This window comes from Lissotriton helveticus, chromosome 11, assembly GCF_964261635.1.
Source record: "Lissotriton helveticus chromosome 11, aLisHel1.1, whole genome shotgun sequence".
Taxonomy (NCBI): Eukaryota; Metazoa; Chordata; class Amphibia; order Caudata; family Salamandridae; genus Lissotriton; species Lissotriton helveticus.
The window spans coordinates 399032021-399047952 of record NC_136072.1 but is presented as its reverse complement, the minus strand read 5'-3'; the positions used below and the strand labels follow the sequence as shown (position 1 = coordinate 399047952).

At 47.4% G+C, this 15932-nt stretch overlaps 1 protein-coding gene across 1 annotated transcript in view; it reads left to right on the top strand.

The window, feature by feature from the left end:
• A4GNT (alpha-1,4-N-acetylglucosaminyltransferase) overlaps positions 1-15932 on the top strand; it is a 176068-nt gene that overhangs the window by 92843 nt on the left and 67293 nt on the right. The window lies entirely within an intron of this gene.

Here is a 15932-nt window from a genome sequence, read left to right as displayed (position 1 = left end):
CAGATCTCCGTGGGAGCGAGCGGCTTCCTTCAACGATGCTAATTTCCGAATTCCCAAACACCCCTGCACCCGGATTGCTCCAAGCCCAGGAATGGAAGGGAAAGGGGAAGTGGATAACAAACAACAAAGAGAGTCTTCCACACTGGTGTCTTCGTAACTACCTCTGGAAGGAGTGGCTGGGAAACACCTGCAACAGGGAGCAGAACATTACTAACGTTCTAATACATAATGGGCGACACACTCTCATACTCTCGACTCTCCTCAATCATACCTGGTTATCGTGTGGAGTTAGCTTCTCTCTTACTGAGTCCAAATAAGTCATATGAGGGTTGGAACTCTTGTTGCTTGTGTAGAGTAGTAGATAGAATGATACGAAGAGTAGAGGTGGTAGACAACAGTATTACCATATGCATATAATATATACTCTCATTTACTGGTTGAATCTCAGGAACAGATTGAAACACAAAAGTCTTGTCACAAACTGGATCGAGATAGTTCGGAATACAATTCACTGGACGTTCAAGCAGGTTACTGGACCACAGGCACTGGGCAGAGATAGTACTAGCAAGTCTGGAGAATGAAATGTTCTTACCGCAATTCTGAGGAATGCGGGAGGTACTTGCCCACCGGAACGAAACCCCGAAGAGGAGCGCTTGTCAGAACGAGTCCGCACAGCCAGACTCAGGCCGCGGAGAGGAGGGGGCTCTCAGCCCGGAATGCAGGAATACACTGGAACGGAACGTGAACACGCTCCTAGGGTTCCGGAACAGAGTCTCTATGAACGCTGACTGGGAATTGAGGGAAACTGTGAAAAAACGCGGTGAATTGACAGGAGCCAAAACTCAGGGCGTCTAACTGCTGGAAAGGGACAGTTGAAGTGCGCCACATAGAACGTGCGGAATTAGGAAATGGCGGACTGCTGAAAAAGGCTGGAACGCTAACCGCATCGAAATGGTGGCACAAGCCGGAGGCGTGCTACACCTCCGACCGACAGTGGTCATGAGCTAATTTCTGCAGGGAACCCCAAAGTGGAAACAGCCTCCAACCAGGAAATCTCCCCCTTGCTGCTGGGACTGACAGAGGTCTCTTAATGGGGGTCGGCATAGTCCTGACAGTACCCCCCACCAAAGCCCCCTCCCTGGGTTTTTGGGGGTGAACCTTGTGGAATTCGCTGACCAATCTTGGGGCATGAACATTACTGCTGGGTTCCCACGACCTTTCCTCGGGACCATAACCCTTCCAGTCCACGAGGTAAAAGATCTTCCCTTTCTTGAGTTTGGAGTCTAGGATTCTCTTAACTTCGAATTCTTCTGAACTCTGAACTTGAACTGGAGCTGGTGGTTGGACACACCTGAAGTTCGGTGGGTTTGTTTTAATCAATGACACGTGAAACGTTGGATGGATCTTCAATGACTTGGGAAGAGCCACCCGCACACTCACCGGATTAATCATTCGCACCACAGGGTAGGGACCTACAAATCTAGGTTGGAATTTTCGATTTCCTCTCAACCGCATGTGTCTAGTGGAAATCCACACCTTATCTCCAGATTCATACACGGGACTCTCCTTTCTCTTCTTGTCTGCCTGTACTTTGTAAGCATCCTTGGCCTTCTGGAGATTGGAAGAGGCTACCTGATAGGATTTCTGTAACTCTTGTATCACCTCTCCCGCTGCTGGGACCTCCACGTCTACCCGACCCACTAGCATATTGGGATGCCGACCTGAGTTCAGGTAAAAGGGGGACAATCCAGTAGACGAATGGACTGCATTGTTGTACGCGAACTCTGCCGTACTCAACAATGAGGGCCATTCTCCCTCCTGATCCATCAAATACAATCGGAGATATTGTTCCAAGTCCTGATTCACTCGCTCGGTCTGTCCATCCGTTTCTGGGTGGAAACTGGTGGACAAACGAGAGTCCACTCCTAGACCCTTGAGGAAAGCCTTCCAAAATCGAGAGACAAACTGAGGCCCTCGATCGGAAATAACCACCTTAGGAACCCCATGCAATTTTACAATGTGCTCCACAAACAGAGTAGCTAACTGAGAGGCTGTGGGGAGGGACCTCAAGGGAACAAAGTGGCTCATCTTGGTAAACATATCCACCACCACCCAAATGACTGAATACCCTTGGCTAGAAGGCAGGTCTACTATGAAGTCCATGGAGACTGAATGCCAGGGAGACGGGGATATAGGCAACGGCATCAAAAGGCCCTGTGGGGACTGCCTCATACTCTTGCCCTTAACACAAGGCTCACAAGTGGCAATGTACTGCCTCACCTGAGCGTCCATGCCAGGCCAACTGAAGATTCTCTTGATTAAGTCCAAGGTCTTCTTAGCTCCTCGATGGCCTGCTAGCGGGTGGTCGTGAAAATGCCGAATGACTTCAGTTTGCAATTTCTCACTGGGAACAAACATCTTTTCTTGCCAAATGGGTTTTTGATTCCTCACACTGCGATCGGGACCGCCTGACTCCCAATCAGAATAGTCGGTCTTGGCAAACTCTTCCTTAATTCGGGTCTCCAAATCGTCTTCAACAGCTATGGCCACTATCTTTTCCTCAGGAATGATAAATCCTTCCGTCTTGGTTTTGATTTCCTCACCCATACTCAGACGTGAAAGGGCATCCGCCTTTCCATTGGAGGATCCGGGCTTGTATGTGAGGACAAAATCGTAATCTGCAAAGAAGAGCGATCGGTGAAGACAGTGACTACATGTTTCGCTCCCAACAAATAGTGCCTCCAGACCTTGAATGCCTCTTTGACGGCCAAAAGCTCCTTATCAGCGATGGAGTAGTTTATCTCCGCCGGCGTAAGCTTGCGAGAATGGTATGCCACTGGATGAAGCTGACCAGTGTTCTTCTGGCGCTGTGACAGGATTCCTCCAATGGCCAAATTGGATGCGTCGGCCTCAATGAAAAAGGGCTCACTCAAATTAGGGTGTTGCAGTACTGGGGCTGTCACGAAGGCTTCTTTTAATTGCTGAAACGCCTCCTCTGATTCTCGTTCCCAGGCGAATCGTATATTTTTCTTTAACAGCCTAGTAATTGGGCTCACCTTCTCTGAGAAATTCAAAATGAAGCGTCTATAAAAATTGGCGAATCCCAGGAAACTTTGGATCTCCTTTACAGATCTGGGCGCCGGCCAAGATTTGATCGCCTGCAACTTAGAGTCATCCATGGATACTCCTTCCGGAGACAAAACAAAGCCCAAAAACTCCACTCGGGAAGAGTGAAAGACACATTTCTCCAGTTTGACGAACAGGTGGTTCTCCAGCAGGCGTTTCAAGATGGCTCGCACATGATGAACATGTTCCTCTAAACTGTTGGAATAAATAAGGATGTCATCAATGTAGACCACTGCGAAACGGTCCAGACACTCCCGAAGCACGTCGTTTACAAAATGCTGGAACGCAGCGGGGGCGTTACAGAGCCCAAAGGGCATCACTTGGTATTCATACAAACCAAACCTGGTTCGAAAGGCAGTTTTCCACCCCTCTCCTTCGGCCATGCGCACCAAATGATAGGCCCCCCGTAAATCCAATTTTGTGTACACCCTGGCATCCTTGACCTGATCCAGGAGTTCCGAAATGAGGGGCAGAGGATAACGGTTCTTCTTGGTGGCCAGGTTCAATGCCCGATAATCAATGCAAGTTCTCAAAGTCCCATCCTTCTTCGGAATGAAGAAGAGGGGGGAGGAAACTGGAGACTGAGAGGGGCGGATGAACCCATTGGCAAGATTTTGTTCAATATAGTCCTTCAAATGGAGATTCTCTGGTTCCGACAGTGCATAGATTCTACTGCATGGTAAAGACACTCCAGGTTCCAATTCGATCCGACAGTCATATTCTCGGTGAGGTGGCAATTTCTTAGCTTCCTTCTCATTAAACACCTCTTTAAGGTCCTGATATTCCTCGGGAATCTCTGGGGCCTCCAAAGCACACACCATTTGAACCTGATTGGCCAGGTTTTGTGACATCGTGGAACTTGGGCTCTCTGGAATCAACTGGAAACAATGCTCAGAACAAAATTCGGAATTCATCTTCACAGAACGCTGTGACCAATCGATCTGCGGGTTGTGCTCGGTGAGCCAGGGCAACCCCAGTATGAGTTGGAACTGAGGGGCATCTATGAGATTAAATCGAATGAAGCTTCGGTGCTCACCGGGTCCCACCACTGTCATCAATTCAGTATCATAAGCAATTGGTCCCAACGACAACTGGGTGCCATCCACTGCTCGCACCGGTTCCGGTCTGGGCTTCTTCTCGAACTGTATTCCCATAGTCTTGGCAAACTGGATGTCGCAGAAGTTCCCGGTTGCCCCCGAATCAACCATCACCGAAACTTCCTCCTTCTGAGTTTTCCCAAACTCTATCCTACACTGTAAATTCAGATGCGGGGCTGCGGATTGCAGGGTATTAGCTAAAAGTTGTGGCTTGGGAGTTGGCTCGTCACTCGCTCCCACCAGTGCAACTCCGTCTACTGGTGGAGCCGATCTTTTACCCACGAGCTTGCCTTTGATCTCTTCGGACATTCCTTGACAAAATGGCCCGATTGCCCACAATACATACACAATCGCCCTTGTCGTCTCTTTTCCCGTTCCTCCTGCGTAAGAGGGCCTCGAATAGTTCCCACCTGCATCGGCTCTTCCTGATTTTGGCCTTCAGAGTTTTTTACGACCTCCGGTCGAGACCGATCAAATCGAGGCGGAAGAGTGCGGACATCCTTTCGACGTTCACTTCGCCTTTCTGCAAGCCTCTGATCAATCTGCAATACTAGATCTATGAGTTCTGACACATCTGTGGGTCGTTTAGGAATCTGCGCCAAACCGTCCTTCAACTCATCCTTGAGGCCTCGGTAGAAAATGGTCGCCCGCTTAGCCTCGGGCCAACTCGTTTCGACGATCAATTTATTGAATTGTGCCAAATAAGCCACCAAATCTCGATTCCCTTGCTTCAATTCTAATAGTTCATTGTCGGTGGTTTGTGAGACATTTCTTCGGTCGAAAAATGCGCAAAAACTCAGCTTTGAATTCTTCAAATTGATACAACACTGGATCGTTGCTTGCCACCAAAGGCAAAGACCACGCTGCAGCATCTCCGCTCAGGTAGGACAGCACAAAAGCCACTTTAGACTGGTCCTCTTTAAACAGAATGGGCTTACAAAGGAAATGCAAGGAACACTGGGTCAGGAAGATTTGGGCCTTGTGGGGATCTCCCTGAAATCTCTCAGGCGGGGCCAGCGGGATGGTAGGAGACATTGCGTGCACCACCTGTGTGGTAAACTCCGTAGAGGAGGATGAGGAGGGAGCGGAACCGAAGGCAGATGATTTTATACTACCGAAATTGGGGCGTGGGCTCTCTGCTAGTTCATCTAATCTCTGACGTAAATAACTAGCCTCCTGGTTAGATTTCCTAACTTCCTCCCTCGTCTCACTCAACTGTTTCTGTAGTCCCTCTAACACTGAAGCCAAAGCTTTGACATCCAATCCCTCAGCCATCTCGCCCAGACGGAAGATAATAGCAGGCACTTCAATCTGTCAGAAGCAGTACCTGAAATATCCAGATCTCCGTGGGAGCGAGCGGCTTCCTTCAACGATGCTAATTTCCGAATTCCCAAACACCCCTGCACCCGGATTGCTCCAAGCCCAGGAATGGAAGGGAAAGGGGAAGTGGATAACAAACAACAAAGAGAGTCTTCCACACTGGTGTCTTCGTAACTACCTCTGGAAGGAGTGGCTGGGAAACACCTTCAACAGGGAGCAGAACATTACTAACGTTCTAATACATAATGGGCGACACACTCTCATACTCTCGACTCTCCTCAATCATACCTGGTTATCGTGTGGAGTTAGCTTCTCTCTTACTGAGTCCAAATAAGTCATATGAGGGTTGGAACTCTTGTTGCTTGTGTAGAGTAGTAGATAGAATGATACGAAGAGTAGAGGTGGTAGACAACAGTATTACCATATGCATATAATATATACTCTCATTTACTGGTTGAATCTCAGGAACAGATTGAAACACAAAAGTCTTGTCACAAACTGGATCGAGATAGTTCGGAATACAATTCACTGGACGTTCAAGCAGGTTACTGGACCACAGGCACTGGGCAGAGATAGTACTAGCAAGTCTGGAGAATGAAATGTTCTTACCGCAATTCTGAGGAATGCGGGAGGTACTTGCCCACCGGAACGAAACCCCGAAGAGGAGCGCTTGTCAGAACGAGTCCGCACAGCCAGACTCAGGCCGCGGAGAGGAGGGGGCTCTCAGCCCGGAATGCAGGAATACACTGGAACGGAACGTGAACACGCTCCTAGGGTTCCGGAACAGAGTCTCTATGAACGCTGACTGGGAATTGAGGGAAACTGTGAAAAAACGCGGTGAATTGACAGGAGCCAAAACTCAGGGCGTCTAACTGCTGGAAAGGGACAGTTGAAGTGCGCCACATAGAACGTGCGGAATTAGGAAATGGCGGACTGCTGAAAAAGGCTGGAACGCTAACCGCATCGAAATGGTGGCACAAGCCGGAGGCGTGCTACACCTCCGACCGACAGTGGTCATGAGCTAATTTCTGCAGGGAACCCCAAAGTGGAAACAGCCTCCAACCAGGAAATCTCCCCCTTGCTGCTGGGACTGACAGAGGTCTCTTAATGGGGGTCGGCATAGTCCTGACAGTTACTGCTGAGTTCCCGGTAAAGCAGGGAGTGCGCCAAGGCTGTGCCATGGCCCCCACGCTCTTCTCGTTGTATATCAATGGTGTAGTGGAGCGTATGTTGTCTGGATCCGTAGATGCTCCCATCTTGGACGGTGTGAAAAAGCCAATTTTATTATTTGCCGACGACACGCTCATTATATCCAAAACCCCTAGTGGACTCCAGCATGCCCTGAAGATTTTTGAGGGCTTTTGTGTGGATCATGGGCTCGAAGTCAATGTAACCAAGACAAAGCTGATGGTATTCAACCCACAGGCCAGCTTCAAAGGGAATTTTTACATGAATGGACAGAAGGTGGAGATGGTACCGGACTTCGTCTACCTGGGTATCCATATAGCAAAGGGCGTAAAATGGGGGAAGCATATTGAAATGGCGCCCCTCAAACTCCATCAAAATGCAGGTGCTATAAGTGTTGAACATAGTAAATCTTTGACCAACCCAATACTGCCTGCACTTCAAGTGTATGAGGCAAAAGCCCTTAGCTCGGCACTTTATGGTGCTGAACTTTGGGGTTATGACAACTTAGCCTCACTAACACTCGCGGAAAATAAATTTCTGCGAAATCTTACTGCCCTCGCTAAAATTACGCCCATGAAGCCACTGCGCTATGAACTAGCCAGGAAAGCCCTATCAGACATGGCTAGATTACGACCCATTTTATATTGGCGTCGTATTTGGGTTATTCCTGATCTTGTTAACTATGCGCTGTTTTTTTTGGAAATAATTAAAATTGACAAATTCCATAAGATAGGCTGGCTAAAGGAATTGTGCAGACTACTAGAGAAAATGGGCATGAAGAGGTTGTGGGAGAACCCAGAGCTAGCCCAGTTCCCATCCAAAGACATCATAAAAGCAAAGTATTGGGACTTGGTAGCCTGCCGGAACTGGAACGATGCGGATCCCTCCTCCCTGGAAGGTCGCTTTTTGGAGGCAAAAGTCTCCCCGACACTAGAGCCCTATTGGGACATTATAGCTAAGCCTGAGGATAGGAAACTTTATTTCCAGCTCAGAGTGGGGTCGCTCCCAATCAGATTCTTAACAGGGAGATGGGCTGAAGCTAATTCTAATGTTTGTCCGGCTTGTAACAATGAAATTGAGACCATTGCCCATTTCTTCTTTGTCTGCGGGGCCTACTCAACCCCCCGACGTGTCTGGCTAAGAGCGATGTGCAAATTGCTTGGCACGAGGGAGAGTAAGGTGGCTCTAAGAATAATTTGCACTAGCACTGAACCGGTCAATTCTGTGGCAGTTGCTAAATTTTTTGGGGTGGTCATGGTCCATCAGAAAGAAATTCCTATTGTGAATGTAGGACTGTTGAGAATAATCTATGCTTCCTAGTTTTTATTCCCCCAGACAATTGGACTGACCCGATTATATTATACGGGCATTCACTGGCTTTTATATTTATATGAATTTTCTGATTGGTTTTATTGTCCCTTTTTAATACTATTGAAGTCAAGACGCTTTTATTCTTTTATTATCTCGTGCAAATATTGTCTCTTCTTTTGTATTATGAAAAAAGCAGATACGCACTGGAGGTTGTAAATACATTCTTTTTTATTGTGGATCAAAACGTTTTTTTAAAATGTACTATGCTTTTATGAGTTTTTATCTCGAATAAAGCAAATTTGACTGACTGACTGGCATCCTCTTTCCCGGACCATTTCTGCTGGAGGCTCGGGCGGTGAGGGCGGCTCTCGGGAGACGTGCGGCTTTCGCGTCTCTCTGGAGCATGGGCAGAGAGCTGGCGGCGTCCTACAGGCGTGCTTTCCTTGGAGTGAGGGGCTAATATTGGGCATCTGCTGTGTCCCGAGCTGAGTCCCCTGCCATGTGGCAGAGTTGGGACGCGAGAGACATGAATAGTGTTCAGTGCTACGCTGCCAGGGTTTTCCCCGCCTCGAGCTCTGGGTGCCGCGCATGAGTGGAGGAGGCGTACTCCTAGCCTCCGGCTCCGGGCTTCCTACAGAGTTAGTACTGGCGAATACAAGGGAGAGGAAGAGGCGGAGAAGTGTAATCGTCTGGAGTCAACTGCCTGCAAGAGAGGCCATACGGTAGGAGGGGATCGTTGTTTTTTTGGGCCTTCCCTCAGGACTGCGCCTGGTTCAAGATTGTATTCAGTTGAACTCTTAAAACCTTTAAAAAGCTCAGGTTCAGGCTCAGGCTCGGGATTGGGCTCAGAGACTTTGGCAGGTGGAACTGGGCCCCCTTGGTCTACCAGGTCGGCTGAGTGTGCTGGGGGTGTTTTTGGCGGTGTTTTTGATAGCTCAGCCTGTGCCCCTGTTGTTCAACTGCATATAAGGGAATTAAAGGAGATATTGGGGACTGTTCAACGGGGGGCACAAAGCTGCATGGAAAACAACAATAGCAGGTCTCAGCACAGCCCCCCATTTTGCCGCAGTCGCAGCCACAGCGTACCCTCAAAGCAACTGTATGCAGATATACTCTTCGGAATTGGGTGGCCAATTTCGAGGAAGAAGAGGCTGATAATATCCTACGCATTTCACCTCGCCCAGGCAGCGCAAAGGCAAGGGTGTAATTGAGGCTACACCTACAGGTGGCAAAGGGAAGGGAAGGGCTAAAAAAATCTCAACCTCGAAAGTAAGAGTTACTCCCTCACTGAAGTCCTGTTATAAAGTTATATCCGCTTCTTCCGATAAGGGCCTACACAATAAAACCACCATGTCGGCTCAGAATGTACAGATTCCCCAGGCGCAAACCTTGGGGGGTCAAGAGAATAGTCAACCCCTCCCTCTCCCGGAAATCTCCTTAGTAATGCCTGGGCCTTCTCGGGTGATACCTCAGAAGATCAATCAGTGCTTATCCATCCTGCCATCAGAATATCTAATAAGTATGAGGTTTTGGAAGACCAGTTTATTTTTAGGAATGCTCTTGATCCCCCACGAGACACACCTCTGGCTGATTACACTGTGGTTCTTACCCCTTCACTCCCTCTGCCTCCATCAGGTACTTCGCCCCTGGTGACTACATCAGAGCCATTGCAAAAAGATGGGCCCCCTGTGATGGGGGTTGGATCCTTGACTGATATACTTATGGCTTTGAGGGAGGACATTGGGAAAATATTCACCAACTCTGAAACTAATCAACCTGCTATCCAGTCTTCATGTGAAATCCTTGCACAAAAAGTGGAAGAAGTATCTCGTAAACCGATGTCTTGGAACTTGAAATTCCAAAAATCAAGGAAGCTTTGCAAAGCTCTTCAGCTGAAGTGGAGAAGTTAGCCTAACAGAACAGGGAGTTGGAGGACAATATTGAACGTCTTGAAAATCACGCCCGGAAAAATAACGTAAGAATACTGAACGTTCCTGAAGACTTGGAGGGGGGGGGATTTAAATAAATGTTGTGATCTTTCTCTTAAAGGACACAATCCTCCAGGATGCACAAGAAATCGATCTGGCGCTCGATACTCAGAGAGTCCATCAGGATCCGTATAAAAAAAACCCTACCAAAGCTAAACCAAGAAAGATTTTAGTAAACTTCCTAACATACTCGCTAAAAGAAAAAATCCTCTCCTCTGCTTTGAAAGTCGGCCAGATAAAATGTAGCTCTTTTTCTAGCCCATTTTTATTCTCCATAAGGTCTGATATATCCCACATTACTGCCACAAAGCAGTGGGAGATGGGTAAAAGAATGACGGTTTTGACATCACTAGGAGCTAAGGCCCAAATTAGGTTTCCGGCATTTCTGCGGGTCATGTGGAATAACCACATGTACAGCATGAGGCAGATTGCAGAAGTGGATACTCTAATCAATAAACTCAGAGGCGAGAGTGAGGTATAGTTTAGGGAGGTGTGTCCTGGGGGCACCACTTAACGCCTAATGTAGCGCTTTCTTACTTTTGTAAAATGTAGATTATTTAATATGATTCTTTTGCAGGCTTCTTCAGAGAGGGGGAGTAGGACTGTTGTATTAATGTTTTTGATCGCTTCAGGGGGAACCCCGTTCATAGGGCTATGCCCAGAGAACCAGGGGGGGTTCCCAAGGCTGAAATGGGGATACACCGGGGTGGGTGGGTTATGGGGTTGCTGCGGGAAGTACAGCACGGGTGTGGGAGCAGTGGGAAAAAATCATAAAAAATATCCTAAATCTCGGACTTGTTTTAGAAATCATATCTTCTATATATTATGGAATGTTGATCCCCGGAATCGATTGCTTTCATAGAAAATATGAGAAACCTAATTAAATTTATATCCTGGAATGTTAATGGACTCAGGTATTCACGTAGGCAAAGATTAGTTTTTAAATATCTTGAACAATCGGCTGTACAGATTGTCCTTCTTCAGGAGACTCACCAGAGTCACCCTGAATGTAAAAATGTCTTCGCTAGACATCGATGGATAGAGATCTTTTGCTCTTCAGAACAGGTTGCCCACAATAGAGGGGTGGCAATTCTAATTAGGCTTGGGGTAAATGGTATCATTAAATCTGTGGATCATTCGAGGTGATGGATTATAGCCCAGATTGAAATAGGCGGGAGAGAATTAACTATTGTTTCATTTTACGGTCCAAATGTCAATGACCCATCATACATTTTTTTGTCGTAAGATGTTTATTGCACATTTTGCAGAAGTAGTATACAATTTTGCGCCTACAACCTTATTAGGCCGGCCACATAGTGGTGCAATTCATGTAATACAGTGATATTTGTACACAGCCCATCAGCCGACATCGTTAGGACCGGCGGCGTTTCATGTTAAAGCAGTTATATCAGGAAATGAAACTGTACACGTTCCAGAGCATGTCCATGGTCTTACATTTTATATTTTTAAATTGTACCATAAACCTGTAACAAAAAACAACATATAATTCCGTAACTTCAAGCACTGTGTCACAACATTCTTCCTTTCCTATGGTAAATATGTATTACTCATCAGTATGTGTTCCGTCGCGTATCATGTCTGGTCACTCTATACGGTTCATTCCGGTGTGTGCATTAGTAAGTAGTCACGCAAATACATCCAATAGTCCCTGGGGCGAGATCTAATCGGTAGCTCCTCCTCATATGTGGCCAGTGTGTCACAACAGTACGTCAAATCTTCCAGCCAGCTTTTCATCTTCGGCCCTACCTTACTATTCCAATGGAGTGAGACCCTCCTCTTTGCCATCAAAAGCGCTACCACACAGAACCTACGCCGTGTCGCTCGCAGGTGTGGTACAATGCCTAACAAGCAGATTTTGGCTTCACACTCTAGTGATATCCCCAACATGTTGCTTAAGGCCCGTGTCACTTGTTCCCAGTATTTAGCCACAGAACCACAGTGCCATGCTAAATGCATGAAGTCCGCGTTTTCTTGCTTACACCATACACATTTGGAGTCGTCCCTTAACCCATATTTATGAAGCCTGTGAGGTGTGTAGTTCATTTGGTGTATGTATTTGTAATGGATAATCCTCAGGTTCCCATTTGCAGGTAACATGCCAGTGAGTAGGCTTGTGGTTTCCCAGTCCTTATCTGACAACGTATCTCCCAAGTCATCACTCCATTTACCTCTCATCTTTTCTGTGTTTCCCCCAATGTCGGTTTGTATGCTCGTGTAGAGTTTGGACACTAGATGGGAGGCAGTAGGTGCGGTGAGAAGTAGTTGCAAGGGAGACAGGGTCTTGGGTTCCTCCGGAAATGTGGGAAAGTGTTCTTTAATCGCTCTCTGTAATCTATAGTAGTTAAAGTTAAATAATAGTGTTGGGTTGCTAATGTAATCTAATTTTTCTAGTGTTTGATAGATTCCTTCTTTATACAAATCCCCCATCTTATCTATGCCTACATTTCTTAGTAAATCCATCCCAATCCGTTCTTGTGTAACTGATAGCGCCGGATGATGTGCTAGGGGGAGAGCAGGTGCATAAAGCGGGAGGCGTTTAGCCGCCTTTCCCATTCGTCTCCATGCATCCGTTGTGGTGTTCACCTGGTTTATGTCACTTTCATGTAATCTGCCACGTTTGTGTGTCAGTATGCTAGTCAATGGAACCGAGTCTGCATCACCCGCCTCCACCGCCACATGGGTCAGAAAAGGAATCTCGTGATACCAGTAGTGTGCAAATTGCGCTTGCGCGCATAAGTAATACAGATAGAGATCTGGTACTTTGAAACCCCCTTTAGCGTATGGCAGTGTCATCGTTTGCAAGTCCAATCTCGCTTGTTTCCCCGCCCAAATTAGATTTAGTACCAGTTTTTTGATATGTCGGAACACCTCTGCAGGAGGCTTAATTGGGATATTATTAAACAAGTATAGGAACTTGGGGAGTATTACCATTTTCACAATTGCAATTCTGTCTGCTAGCGACAGCGGTAGCTTATTCCACCTTTTAATCTTGTCGTCTAATGTTGAGATCGCCCTCCCATAATTGGTCCGAATTACAAGTTCCGGGTCCCTGTGAAACCACACTCCTAAGTATTTGGTCGGTTCTTCCTGCCATTCCAGTGGATAACCCATGGCCGTTGGGTGTGTGCCGTCTGTTAATGTCAGTATGAGGGATTTATTCCAGTTGATCTGGAGTCCTGAATGTTGGCCGAATTTGATATATTCGCGCAGTAGTGGGTTTAGGTGCTGTTCTGGATTTTTTACGTAAAGTACCATATCATCCGCGTACAGCGAGATATGAATCGGGCGTGTCGGTAGTTGTATGGCCGAGAAGTGGTGGTGTTGTCGAATTTTGCATGCTAGAGGTTCTAGCACCAGAGCGAAAAGCATTGGGGAGAGTGGGCACCCCTGCCTAGTTCCACGACATATTGCGATTGGTTCTGAGATGTGCTTGTTCACTCTCATGCGAGCTGACAAATTTGCGTAAAGCATCGTGATCCATCCTATGAAGATCGGAGGAAACCCCATACGTACTAGCACTGCATTTAAGAAGGGCCAATCTATTGTGTTGAATGCTTTGGCCGCATCCAATAGGACAGCCACAGCTTTTACTTCAGGGGCCAGGTAGTGAGCTAGCGCAAATAAGGTGCGCGTGTTATGTGTCGTCGACCTTTCCGGTATGAAGCCAGATTGGTCGGGCCTCATCAGTAGCGGCATGAGTGGTTTAAGTCTGTCAGCAAGGAGGCTGGCTATAGTTTTGGTATCCACATTTATGAGGGATAGCGGGCAGTACGAGTCGCAGTATTCCTCTTCTTTACCCGGATTTAGTAATGCAATCAATAAGGCCTCCCTCATGGATGTCGGAAGTGTCTGTGCCTCATGTGCCTCTCCATATAGTTTCACTAAGTGTGGGGCTAACAGGTCCGCGAACGTTTTGTAAAACTCTATCGTGAAGCCGTCAGGCCCCGGTGCTTTGCCATTTGGCAGACGTTTGATAGTGTCCACTACATCTTCTACTGTGATAGGGCGAGCCAGGTATTCTCTATGGCCTTCAGACAGCCATGCCAGTTCTACATCCGCCATGTAAGACAGTAATTCCTCTTGTGATAGCGAGGGGCGAGCCTCATACAGTTTGCCATAGGTGTCCATAAATTCACCCATTATCCCTTGTATGTCATGTGTCATGTGTCCTGCACGGGTTCTAATAGCAGTGATGTGTTGAGGTGCCCTTCCAGCACATATCTTCTCAGCTAGGGCCCTGCCTGGTCGACCCGCCTCACCATATCTCCTAGCCGTCGTACGTTTGTAGATATATTGAAGCTCATCTGCAGCAAATTGTCGGTGCTCTGTTAGAAGAACTTGTATTTCCCCCTGTACTGTCGTATCCCCTGTTTGTGTATATCTTTGTTCTAGTGCGTGTATGGCGCTCTCGCGCGTTTTTAATTGTTGTCTGATGTCTCTTAATATGCCCGTGGTCGTGCTAATGCATACCCCTCGCAATGTGGCCTTAAAAGCTTCCCACAATAGGCACGGATCTTCAGTTGTGGGGCTATTTAGGTCGAAATAGTCTATTATTGCTTTCTGTATGGTGCCTGCATATACTGGGTCGCGTAGGGCTACCGCATTGAATCTCCATGTAAATGGCGGAGGCGCATATCGCGGTATATCAATCTCTAATATCACCGGGTTGTGGTTAGATAGCGTCCGTGGGAGATGTTTTATGCTTGTTACCCATGACACTACCTCCTGTGTGGCCAGCCAATAGTCTAGTCTAGACCAGCTTCTGTGTGCTGTGTTTATGTGCGTTGCCACCGTCTCCCCAGGGTGCTGAATCCTCCATATGTCCACCATCTTTAAATCTGCAAGAGCCTCCTGAAGTGTCGCCCTCGCCTTTACGTGTGGTTCCAGTGTGTTCGGGGACCTATCAAGGCCCTCCCTCAGCACTATATTGAAGTCTCCTCTCCACAGTATGTTGTCAGCCTGAGTATCCGCTATTTTGCCCCATATTGTCTCAAAGAAACCTGGGTCGTCTACGTTCGGACCATAGGTGTTCACCAGTGCCAGCGTATGTTGTCTTACTGTGCCCACCACAATCACGCTTCTACCTTCAGCGTCTTTATGTGTGTTCGTGATCTTAAAGTGCACCCCCTTTTTTATCAAAATGCTAACCCCTCGAGAGTATGATGAATAATTGGAGTTGGTGACTGATTCTGCCCATCTAGCTCCCATTGTAGAAGTGTCAGCGGCCGCTATGTGCGTTTCCTGTAGGAAAGCTACATCAACATGTAGCCTGTCAAAGTATGCGAACATCTGCCAAATTTTTTTCGGATTGCCTAAGCCTCTGACATTCCACGTGATACATTTCAGCGTGGTGGAGTGTGTCTTCTTAGCAAATGTAGGGTGCAATACTTCGTGGTAGAGTCCTCCACCCTGTATTGTAGGGCCCCCTCGTGGTCCGTCCCGCATTCGAGTGTACATTTTTTAACCATGAGTTTATCATCCATTACAGTGCATTTTGGATTCAAAGAGGTTGCAATGTTTCTCAGACACAGTGAATTAAATGTAACATTTCCCAGTTCACCCTCCACCCTCCTCCCACTTTTGCACCCCAACTTTGCCAAAGCCATCCCCTTGTGTCAACAAAACTAGTAGTAGAACTGAGATTGGGGCGCACCCGCCTGGGGGTGTCGCCAGGTGCACACGTCTCCATCCACATAGTGGATGTGGACGGGTGCATATGTCATTACTGTAATCCGTTGTATCTTTATCACCTCTCTGTCCCCGCAACAGTCTGTTAAGCAACTCGTAACCTATAACTGCAATTGCACAGTGCTCCATTTCGGCAGAGGAGTCTCTGAGGTCAGTTGTGGCACAAGTGTACATTACTTTCTGTCCTTGCCCC